The sequence below is a fragment of the Balaenoptera borealis genome, assembly GCF_965194805.1.
Source record: "Balaenoptera borealis genome assembly, chromosome: 5".
NCBI lineage: Eukaryota > Metazoa > Chordata > Mammalia > Artiodactyla > Balaenopteridae > Balaenoptera > Balaenoptera borealis.
Genome location: NC_138862.1, coordinates 63,983,007 through 63,994,381, shown reverse-complemented (window position 1 = coordinate 63,994,381; position 11,375 = coordinate 63,983,007). Strand labels below are relative to the sequence as shown.

The 11,375-nt window shown below is 38.2% G+C and overlaps 1 long non-coding RNA gene across 1 annotated transcript; it reads right to left on the bottom strand.

The window, feature by feature from the left end:
• Window positions 1-590: 590 nt before the first annotated feature.
• On the bottom strand, window positions 591-10,159 carry LOC309629491. Its single transcript, XR_014245098.1, has 2 exons — window positions 10,128-10,159; window positions 591-731 (listed from the first exon to the last, which is right to left on the bottom strand). It is a non-coding gene; the product is annotated as an uncharacterized lncRNA (long non-coding RNA).
• Window positions 10,160-11,375: the final 1,216 nt, after the last annotated feature.

Below are 11,375 nucleotides of genomic sequence, written 5' to 3'. Positions count from 1 at the left end.
TGGAAGAATTTCCATGAGGGGGCAACAATTAGCAAGAAAGGATTGTTGGGGGAGACACAGGGTCCAGAGCATGATCTTGGCATGGGATTAAGGAGAGTTCACCTGAATTGCTAAAGTGGACCAGTTGTCAGCAGCAGACATTTGAGTAAATGTAGAGTTCTGTGTTATTTCCAAAGCATCAGACACTGGGTTTGCACAAAGCTGCAGGTCAAAGCAGGCTGAGGAACAGCCTTTAGGGTAAGTTTGCAAATGAGAAGCTTCCAAGTTTGGGTTGGATTTGAATACAGACCCACAGTACCAGGATCAAGTAGGTATCAAGTCTGCAAAAGGTAAAACTCTGGAGCACATGAGGGTCAAGGGTCTGGCCTCAGGAGCAGGTAGATTTGTTGTATCATGGCAAGTTGTATGACTAGTTCTTTTTTGTAAAATTGGTTGTGGAAGGGAGTTCCCTTTCACTCAGTTTTATAAAATTCCTGTGTCTGGTAGTGTATATATGTCCATGCCACTCTCTAACTTTGTCCCAGCTTACCCTTCCCCCTTCCTGTATCCTCAAGTCCATTCTCTAGTAGGTCTGTGTCTTTATTCCCGTCTTGCCCCTAGGTTCTTCATGACCTTTTTTTTTTTTTTTTTAGATTCCATATATATGTTAGCATACGGTATTTGTTTTTCTCTTTCTGACTTACTTCACTCTGTATGACAGACTCTAGGTCCATCCACCTCACTACAAATAACTCAATACGTAAAACAGATAACTAGAGGGAAGCAGCCGCATAGCACAGGGAGATCAGCTCGGTGCTTTGTGACCACCTGGAGAGGTGGGATGGGGGGGTGGGAGGGAGGGAGACGCAAGAGGGAAGAGATATGGGGACATATGTATATGTATAACGGATTGACTTTGTTATAAAGCAGAAACTAACACACCACTGTAAAGCAACTATACTCCAATAAAGGTGTTTAAAAAATAAATAAATAAAATAAAATTCCTGTGTCATAGGGGTCCTAAAGAATTGGGGACAGAGTTCTCATCTTTTAACCCTTCCTGGTCACTGCCATTACTGGTGGAGCCCCTTCTGAAATACTTTGTTTTTGACCAGCTCTGGCACTTTCTGTATACTGAATATTGGAGCCCTGGATAGCCCCCCAGAGAAATCCGTCAGTCCTGCTGGACATACAGACATCGCTGCCCTTCTTCCCACTCTGAACCTTCTAACATTACTGGAATGCTGATATATCCCACTACTTTCCACCTCAGTGCCTTCTTTGGGTCGGAGTCAAGCCACCCCATCTGTTACAGCACAGCTCTTTTCTAATCCAAGTAGCCTCTTCCATCCCTCCCACCCTTGGAGGGAGGACTCCTTAGTTATCCCTTTCAGAGTCTAACTTTCCACACCCAAGGTGTGTACCTCGACATCAAATAAAAGCTATCAACACATATCTAAAAGAAAACTCCTTTTGATTATTTTGATTACTCAGAAATATATCAATTAATCTGTCAAGATCTCCCCTTTTATATATATATTTGCCTTTTCAACTTTTTCTGTTTGTGAGATAAGAGGATTCTACTCTTTACCTGTAAAGGTTTGGAATCAGGCAAAGGATGGGGCAATTCCATGGGGTTTTATTTATTTTTTTTGTCTCTTTTCCATTTAAGATAACATTACACCTACTAGCCTAGCATGGAGAATAAATGTGATTAAGTTATTAGGGTTCCAGGAAAAAAGTCCTAAATGATGGTACATTATAGCACTGGACTTATTTAAGGTTCCTAGAAGTCTAGTCCTATGACTTCTTGAGAGTGGAATGTTTTTATCCCAGCATGCAGAGCCTCTTCTGCTCTATCATGATTTTGTCCAGAAGACCCTTCTGCCTTTTCCTGTCTCAGCTGCGTTTCCATGCTCCCCTCACTTTCCTCATGCTCTCTCCACTTCAAGACAAACCTTCATCTTCTAACTCTCTCTCACCACTTGTAGGTCTTCATCTTGCATTTTCTGGTACATTTTAATTATTTTTTGATAACATTCATGAATTTTTAAACAATAGACTGCCATTTCTGACATCCCGGGACATTTGCTTTTTATATTATTCCTGCTTTTATTTATGAAGCTCCTGACAAAAAGATGAATTATAATTCTTTTTCCATATTAATGGAGTTGTCTAAACCAACTTTGATCCAAATTAAAATGAAAAGCGTGCTGGCTTATTTGAAAACTGAAAAGGCAAGCCATGAGCGCACCATTGACAAATTTTAAAATTAAGTCTGTATTAAAACACCTACCGAATAGGTCTTGGCCCAGGAATCAGCATTTTAATCATCATCCCAGGTAATTTTGACATGGGTGGTATTTAGATCATACTTTTTGAAGCAGCACAATGTTTTCTGTTCTCATATAGATATTTTTATCTAGATCAGTGGGTATTTAAGCTAATCTACTCTCGTTCAGTGCAAAAGGAGTTACAGTGTTAGATGAAGCATAGTCCTATAAAATGTTCTTTTTGGTAAACTTAACAGAGGAGATTGTTTACACCGTGTTGAGCTAAATATAGAAAAACACCAAACACTGGTGTTTGAAAGAACCGAGCTCTGCATTGCTGCTCTGCTAGTAATTTTGTGTGTTGTTCGGCAAGCCATTTAACTTCTTCCAGCGCCCATTTCCTTATCTGTAAAATGATAGTAATAATAATATGTACTTTAGAAGGTTGCTGAGAAGATGAAATGCATTAATGTATGGAAATCACTTATACTTTCTAGCACACACTAGGATTTCTGCAAATAATATCTATAATAAACTTTGTTGCTTATTTTCTAACTTCTATATCTATAGCAGATATAACTTTGGGTGCATATATGAAAACTTGCATGCACATACACAGATATACAGAGGAGGGGGAAGGGAAGAGGGAGAGAGACAGGGAGGGAGGGGGGGAGGGGAGAAGGAGGAGGAGAGAGGCAGGGGGCAGGAAAGGAGGGATTGCTTTTGGAAACTCTCTAGTCTCAAGGGTTACATATCTTACCAGACACAATTTCTAGGTAACTATTTTAGGTACATAAATACAAATGTGTATGAGTGTAATTTGAGAGAGAAAAAATCTAGGGGTACCTGTGAATTTTATCTCTGTAATAAGCACTTTCATCTTTTGATTTACTCTTCCATCAAGTAAGGGATTCCTTCCCATTGCATCTTTCTTTGGAGGGAGTCCTGCAACTTCCTGTACTCTATCACGGAGGTGCTCACATATGCATATACAATGCCCTTTTACATGAAAGAAACAAATGGAAAAATACTTTCACACAACCCGAAGAATACAGCTTTGGGATCATCCAAGAATGAGCTCTATTTCTCTGTCTGTACTTTTGGGAAACCTCTGTTTGCATCAGTGCCCTACAATATTATTTGACCTTTATGACTTAAAAAAGGTAAAAATATGGGCCTGAAAACGAGCTAACAAAGTGGAGGTGTAAAGTGGTAGTCGAAGTGACCTACAATATGCTTATGTGGATTCCTTTTCACTTGGTTTCATTTCATCCAATCAAAAAAAAAAAAGCAAATGTAAAAATTGTTATAGAAGTTGGAGACTTAGAATCCGTGGGAGAAGCACGCCTATAAACTGAAGACTGTGAGACTGGCCTGGGAGGATCATTCTGAAACCCAATGGAATTGAGTATGTCACCTCATTAGTAAATATCATTTTCATAATGGGAAACATAAAGAAAGGCAGAAAATAGCCAAAGCAGCCCCACAACAGCTCAGAGGTGATGACAGCTCAGATCTCACATTTCCAAACAGAGAAAAACTCTCCGAACTCTTGAGTTACAGTAGCCAATTACTTCTCTGAGCTCTGTTAACCAAAGAGAGCTTCGCCGCCATTCCTACTGCCTCTCCTTCTGTCCTCTTTGTCGTGATTCTCATTTAGTCAATTCAGGTTATTCCAGTGAGGATGCTAAATTGAAAGTCCTGGGCTGGCATCTCGTTTACCCACAAGCCAGGTAGCGCTGCCAGGGAGCGGGCTATGGGCTCCATTCCTCTGCGTGCCTGGGCTCTGACCCACAGAGGCTGAGCTGTTAATGAGCAGGAGTTAGTCTCCCTGGTTCGTTCAGCCCTTGTCTTCTCTCCTGAGACTGCCAACGAGAGAAGCAATTAGGGCCAATTGTGGTGGTAGTTGGCTGCCTTTTAAAATAGAAACCATCTCGAAATCCGTCTGAGCTTGCCTTACTTTCAGCTTCCTTACAGACTGCAGAGACATTTGGTGACAATGCCGAGAATTACCCAGATTATCCATGGAAGCCTGTAATAGGCCAATTACCAACACTTGTTTGCAGTCTTATTGTGAACTTTCTCTGAAGTCGGGAAAGGATACTCCACAGTAGGGATGGAGATGATTGCGGGGTTGGGGGGGGGAGGAGAAGGAGGGAGAGAGAAAGCTGTTTTGAGGAGGAAATTGTTTTCATCAGCAACTCAAGACTGCAATAGATTAGGTGACTACCAGAGGCTCTGATGTGTTTTAATAACCTTTACCATTGTGGGGAAATGGCTTTTCCACAGTCTGTGGAATCTCCCACCAAGCCTGTGTTCATTATATGTTTGCTATATTGACTTGATGGAAAGTCAGCAGGCTTTTTTTTTTCCCTCAGATCCTATGTTTTCCCCTCCTGAGTTAGATAACACCAAGACTTCTAGGAAACTCTAAACAATAGCTGAAAACTAATGCGCTTATCTGTCACCTGCTTTAACACTTTGAATAGGATTTCCTTGCTTTGCATTTAGAGGAATGATGACCCAATTCAGAACAAACTGGAAAGTGAGGCTAAACTGTTATAGACTATTATTAAAAGTTCCACCCTTCAGGGAAAGAAAAAGAAACCAAAATGTATTTTCCTTCTGAGCACATTTTCCCTTGTCAGTTCAAAAAAGGATTATATAGATATCTAGTAAATGCTTCATTTCCATAATAAAATAAGTGATGCTTTCCCTCTTCTTCTTCTTTTTAAGTAGAGCTATTAATATGCTATTATTTGGAGTCTATGATCTTCTTACTTACCTCTAGCTGTCTGATAATAAATCAGGAGACACCATTCATGGAGACAAGAGATGACTACTCAGCTTCACTCAGAATTCTTCTGAACCCTTAGTCTTATCCATTAATTTCTGCAGGGATAAAGGAACCATATGGGAGAATCTTTTCATTTTTTTCTTCTACCAGGCCCATGTTTACATTCAAACTTCACCTTTTAAAACAATTTCTAAATATTTCTCTTATAGTCAGTATCTTTTAAATTACAATATTAACATATATGCAGACCGTCATAGCTGTATTTCTAGAATACTGGAAACTGTGCAATTATGCTCATAAACCATTCGCTCGTTTCTTCTAAGAGCATCTGTGTTTCTCTATGATGGCTCATTCTGTAGTTTATAATTTTCATTTTGGAGCATTCTGTACCCTGGGCCATTCTACACTGGGCAATGGCAGCTGCATCTCTTAAGGATTATATTGAAAAATCCTGGGTTCTGCCAACAAATGACTTGGAAGAAAGGTATAAGGATACGTGTGTTTATGTGTTAATGGAGGTGTTTGTATGTTAACCAAGATATCAACTTATATTTCTCTTATTGTTCCCATCAGTCATCTTGCTGCTTAGCGTTCACTGCTGGCTCAGGACCCCTCTAGTTACTCTGACCCTGCCCTTTAGAGTACAAACAGAGAGGCTTGTGGCCCTGGACTTGTTTGCAATTTGAATGAATTTGTTCTTCATGTAGAAGGAGACTCCTCTGCCAAAGTTCCAACCTTCATGTGTTACAGACTCAGGAAAAATAGGGTTTTACAAATGTTAGTGGGTTGAACAGTGACCGCCCAAAGATAGCAAGTTCTACTCCCTGGAATTTGTAAATCTTCTTTTATTTGGAAAAAGGGTCTTTGAAGATGTAATGAAGTTAAGGATCTTGAAATGAGGGCGTTGCTCTGGTTTATTCTGGTGGATCCTAAATGCCATCCCAAGTCCCAGTAGCTAGTTACATGTGTCCTTGTAAGAGAGAGGCAAAGAGCTATAACAGACACACGAGGAGAAGGCAGTGAAGACAGAGGCAGAGAAGGAGTGAGTGGTGGGGCCGCAAGCCCAGGAATGCCAATGCCGCCACTAGAAGCTGGAAGAGGCGAGGAAGGGATTCTTCCCTGGAGTCCCCAGAGAGGGTGGCCCTGCTAGATTTGGACTTCTGGCCTCCAGAATTGTTAGAGAATTAGTTGCTGTTTTAAGCCACCAAGTCTGTGGTGATTTGTTACAGCAGCCTCAGGAAACTAATATGTAAGTTGGGGAAGGAGAGAACACAGGATGTCATATTTTGTAAATATTATGCCTCATAGACTTATTCAGTTATCATTTAGGATTTTCATCAGCACCACTCTTGGGCATTACCACCCTTCTCTTTACCCTACAGCTGCATTGTTCTGTAGCCACTAGTCGCATGTGGCTATTGAATAATTGAAATGTAGCTACTGAGACTGAGGAATTGAATTTTTAATGTTATTTAATTTTAATTAACTTAAATTTTTAAAACTTGCAGTTGATTCTGTTATTGGAAAACTTGTAAGTATGCTTGGTACACGTTAGGTATGTGAATTTACTTTCTCAACTATAAATTTTATGAAATATAAAATACATCAGATATTATATTTCCAATGAACACTTAATATCCAAATTAAGGTGTGCTCTAAGTATGAAATATATACCACATTTCAAAGACATTATGAAAAAAAATACAAACTATCTTACCAATAAGTTTTAAATTGATTACTCGTTGAAATGGTAATACTTTAGATAAGTTATATTAAATGAAATATATTGTTAAAATTCCATTTCTTTTACTTGTTTAGATTTTTACTAAAAAAGTCTAAAATTACATACATAAAGCACATACTCTTTCTTTTGGACCATACTGCCTTACTGTCACTCTTCTGAGTGACCCAGCCAGGTAGTCCTAGCAATAAATCTGGTTTCCTGTAGCTTATGGACCAAAGTATTTATCAGTTTGCCATTATCTTGGGAAGAACTATGACCACATCTCCATTCTCTTAGATGGTCAACTTATTGGCCTTTTTGAATGAAAACAATCTTGTTTGGAACTAGAATTTAAAAATAAACATTTAACATACCTTCACTCATTACATAGCATTTGAAAAGAAAATAATTCAAGATTGCAAGATGGTGTTCTTGACCATGGTTATCCTTTGAGGATGTTTACAGGGTTTGGAGAGTAGATACTCTGTCTTGGAGCAGTTGAGTTTCCAGAGCTTTGGAAAAAATATTCCAGTCCCATTTCGCGTATCTCTTGATAGTGCTATGTGAAACAGCAATAGCAATATTTTTATTCTTGTCCTATGTGCTTCCTGGATCTTTTCAAATACTTAAAAAAAATAACATTGGGTACTTGTGTAAATAAATAAATTCATTTTAATTAAATTGATTTAAATGCCGTTTTACTTGAGAAATACAATAATATTTCTAATTTCTTTACTATTACACTGAATATAGTCTACGTTTTAAAAGAATTACTAGTTTTGTACAGTCACCATAGTGAAAAATAACTCGGTAAAACTAGAATTGTAAGTAGAAAGTTTTTTTTTAATCTACTCATCTATACTGGACTGATTGTAGAGCTGAAAACTATAAGCAATTAACAACACGAGAGAAGAAAACCCCGTGTACTTGCTATTTGAGAGCAGTTCAATTTTGCTTTGCTTCTTTCTCCTCTTGACTCTTCAAATAATGCATGCTCTCGCATGTGTCCCTCCCACATCACTGCCACACCCACCCCAGATCCTGCTGACTTTACAGGAGACCTAAAAAAGTGAATTGAGAAGTATATCACTTACATTACAAAAACTACAGGAACTAGAAAGGACTTAATGGTTCCCTCATTTCACAGATGATGAACAGTTTAGGGTCAGACCAAGACTACAACAAAGGGTCTTCTGACATCACATCTAATTTTCTTTCTGCTAAATCATATTTTTTTACTACAACTGACCTGACAATACCCTGAATGTTATATCCTTATATGATCTCCTAACTTCCCAAAGAATCTGATCAAAAATGAAAGGCCAGTTGTTGTGAAAATTATAAACTGGTGGGGGATGCTCTGACACTAGGATAGCTGTGGATATCTGCTGAATTTGCAGTGTGCTCTCTGCTCATTCACCCCTCATACTTTACCCAGAATGTTTGCTGTTAAAATAAGGTCATGTTTGTAAGGCAGGCACCCTAAAACACAGGAAGTTCCTACAGTTGTAGTTGCTGTATCCAGTGGTATTTATAAAGTCCCATGTAAAGTTTCTAAGAGGATAACTAAACTCTTAGTCATATACAAATATTCTGGACTAGAAGATAAATATATATGCTTCAAGGTTTTAAAATTAAACTTATTATTTAATATAGTATTCCAACTTTCAAGCTAAATGCTCATTACATGATTTTATGGATTCTGACATAATAGCAATATTTAAGGTGCAATTTGAAGAAAAATTAATACCTAAGTCCATATTGGCATACTTTTAAACACTTAAAAAGTGCTGTGTATTTAATATCTAAGTTTACTTTTCAGTGTTCATACATAAACTTCAAAGCTGATATTGTCCTTCTTAAAACGTTTCTTTCCACTTTACATCTTCCTAGGTTATATTTGATGTCCTGTTTGTTCTAATGACCTGAATGTTGGTCCACATGCAGAGATCTTACTACAGTGGGTATATTACTGGGTAGTTTGTATGTGGTCATGATGATTCAGTCAAGAAAAGCACACATAACCAGAGATGTTTGAATGGCTCCAGATATTGGTATGTACTTGCTATATCTACATCCTTGGGCTAGTTGCCTTTCTGAGCTTTATATGCCTAGTTTGGAAGGCTAGGATATTTCTAGGACTGTCTACCTCATGGAGTTGTGAGATAATATGGGATAGTATGATATATTCATGCACACTGTAAAATAAATTAACTATAAAACACTAGTAATTGCATTAGGGACTCTATTCTTAAAAGGTATTGAAAGCAAAGGGAAGAGAAGTAAGAGGGAGGGAGAGAACAATATGAACTAAAGAGATAAGTGATAGAGAAGACCAGGGACTTAGAGAAGACCAGGGACTTAGGATGAGTCAGGTTTATAGTCGTGGCATTGATGTGAGAGTCTTATTTTTTCCTTAAAAACTTGGAGTTTCAGCTCACTGTGTATGGCTATGAAAAATGTATTAGACGTTTTCTTACATATTGCAGTAGCAGATTTTGATAGAGAGATTGGACAGTGACATTAATCTTATTCTTGGTGCATTATTAAAAAAGATTATGCATGCATACACAGTGCTTTGTAAACTGTAAACATGCATTACAGTCGTATGGCTTATCACTTTATTGTCAGATGGTGTGTGTGTGGAGTTTCAGTTGTTGAGTGCAGCTTGCATTCATTGGACAAAGGGGTCTTGTAGATTAAAATGGAGGGCTGCCTGTGACAGGTGATTCTGGGAAGCTACTGTTCCAATCTTTTAAATATCTTGATGTTCAATAAAAGTCCTTTGTTTTTATATGTAAAGTTAGGATCAAAGGTGGGAAAAACAGAAAGAAATAATTCCTTTAGTTGCAGAGTTGATATCCTGTGAGAAACATTTGTGGGGATTATTTTTAACATCGTTATTGGAGTATAATTCTTTAAAATGTGTTAGTTTCTGCTGTATAACAAAGTGAATCAGCTATACGGATACGTATATCCCTATATCCCCTCCCTCTTGCGTCTCCCTACCACCCTCCCTACCCCACCCCTCTAGGTGGTCACAAAGCACGAGCTGATCTCCCTTGCTATGTGGCTGCTTCCCACTAGCTATCTGTTTTATATTTTGTAGTGTATATATGTCCATGCCGCTCTATCAGTTCGTCCCAGCTTACCCTTCCCCCTCCCCATGTCCTCAAGTCCATTCTCTACATCTGCTTGTTTATTCCTGTCCTGTGCCTAGGTTCCCAGAACCTTTTTTTTTTTTTTTTTTCAGATTCCATATATATGTGTTAGCATACAGTATTTGTTTTTCTCTTTCTGACTTACTTCACTCTGTATGACAGACTCTAGGTCCATCTACCTCACTACAAATAACTCAGTTTCGTTTCTTTTTATGGCTGAGTAATATTCAATTGTATATATGTGCCACATCTTCTTTATCCATTCATCTGTCAGTGGACACTTAGGTAGCTTCCATGTCCTGGCTATTGTAAATAGAGCTGCAATGAACATTGTGGTACATGACTCTTTTCGAATGATGGTTTTCTCAGGGTCTATGCCCAGTAGTGGGATTGCTGAGTCATATGGTCGTTCTATTTTTAGTTTTTTAAGGAAACTCCATACTGTTCTCCATAGTGACTGTATCAATTTACATTCCCACCAACAGTGCAAGAGGGTTCCCTTTTCTCCACACCCTCTCCAGCATTTATTGTTTGTAGATTTTTTGATGATGGCCATTCTGACTGATGTGAGATGATACCTCATTGAAGTTTTGATTTTTATTTCTCTAATGATTAGTGATGTTGAGCATCCTTTCAAGTGTTTGTTGGCAATCTCTATATCTTCTTTGGAGAAATGTCTATTTAGGTCTTCTGCCCATTTTTGGATTGGGTTGTTTGTTTTTTTGTTATTGAGCTGCATGAGCTGCTTGTAAATGTTGGAGATTAATCCTTTGTCTGTTGTATCACATTGATTGATCTGCATATATTGAAGAATCCTTGCATTCCTGGGATAAGCCCCACTTGATCATGGTGTATGATCTTTTTAATGTGCTGTTGGATTCTGTTTGCTAGTATTTTGTTAAGGATTTTTGTATTTATGCTCATCAGTGAAATTGGTCTGTAAATTTCTTTTTTTTTGACATCTTTGTCTGGTTTTGGTGTCAGGGTGATGGTGGCCTCATAGAATGAGTTTGGGAGTGTTCCTCCCTCTGCTATCTTTTGGAAGAGTTTGAGAAGGATAGGTTTTATCTCTCCTCTAAATGTGTGATAGAATTCACCTGTGAAGCCATCTGGTCCTGGGCTTTTGTTTGTTGGAAGATTTTTAATCACAGTCTCAATTTCAGTGCTTGTGATTGGTCTGTTTATGTATTCCATTTCTTCCTGGTTCTGTCTCGGGAGGTTGTGCTTTTCTAAGAGTGTGTCCATTTCTTCCAGGTTGTCCATTTTATTGGCATATAGTTTCTTGTAGTAATCTCTCATGATCCTTTGTATTTCTACATTGTCAGTTGATACTTCTCCTTTTTCATTTCTAATTCTGTTGATTTGAGTCTTTTCCCTTTTTTTCTTAATGAGTCTGACTAGTGATTTATCAATTTTGTTTATCTTCTCAAAGAACCAGCTTT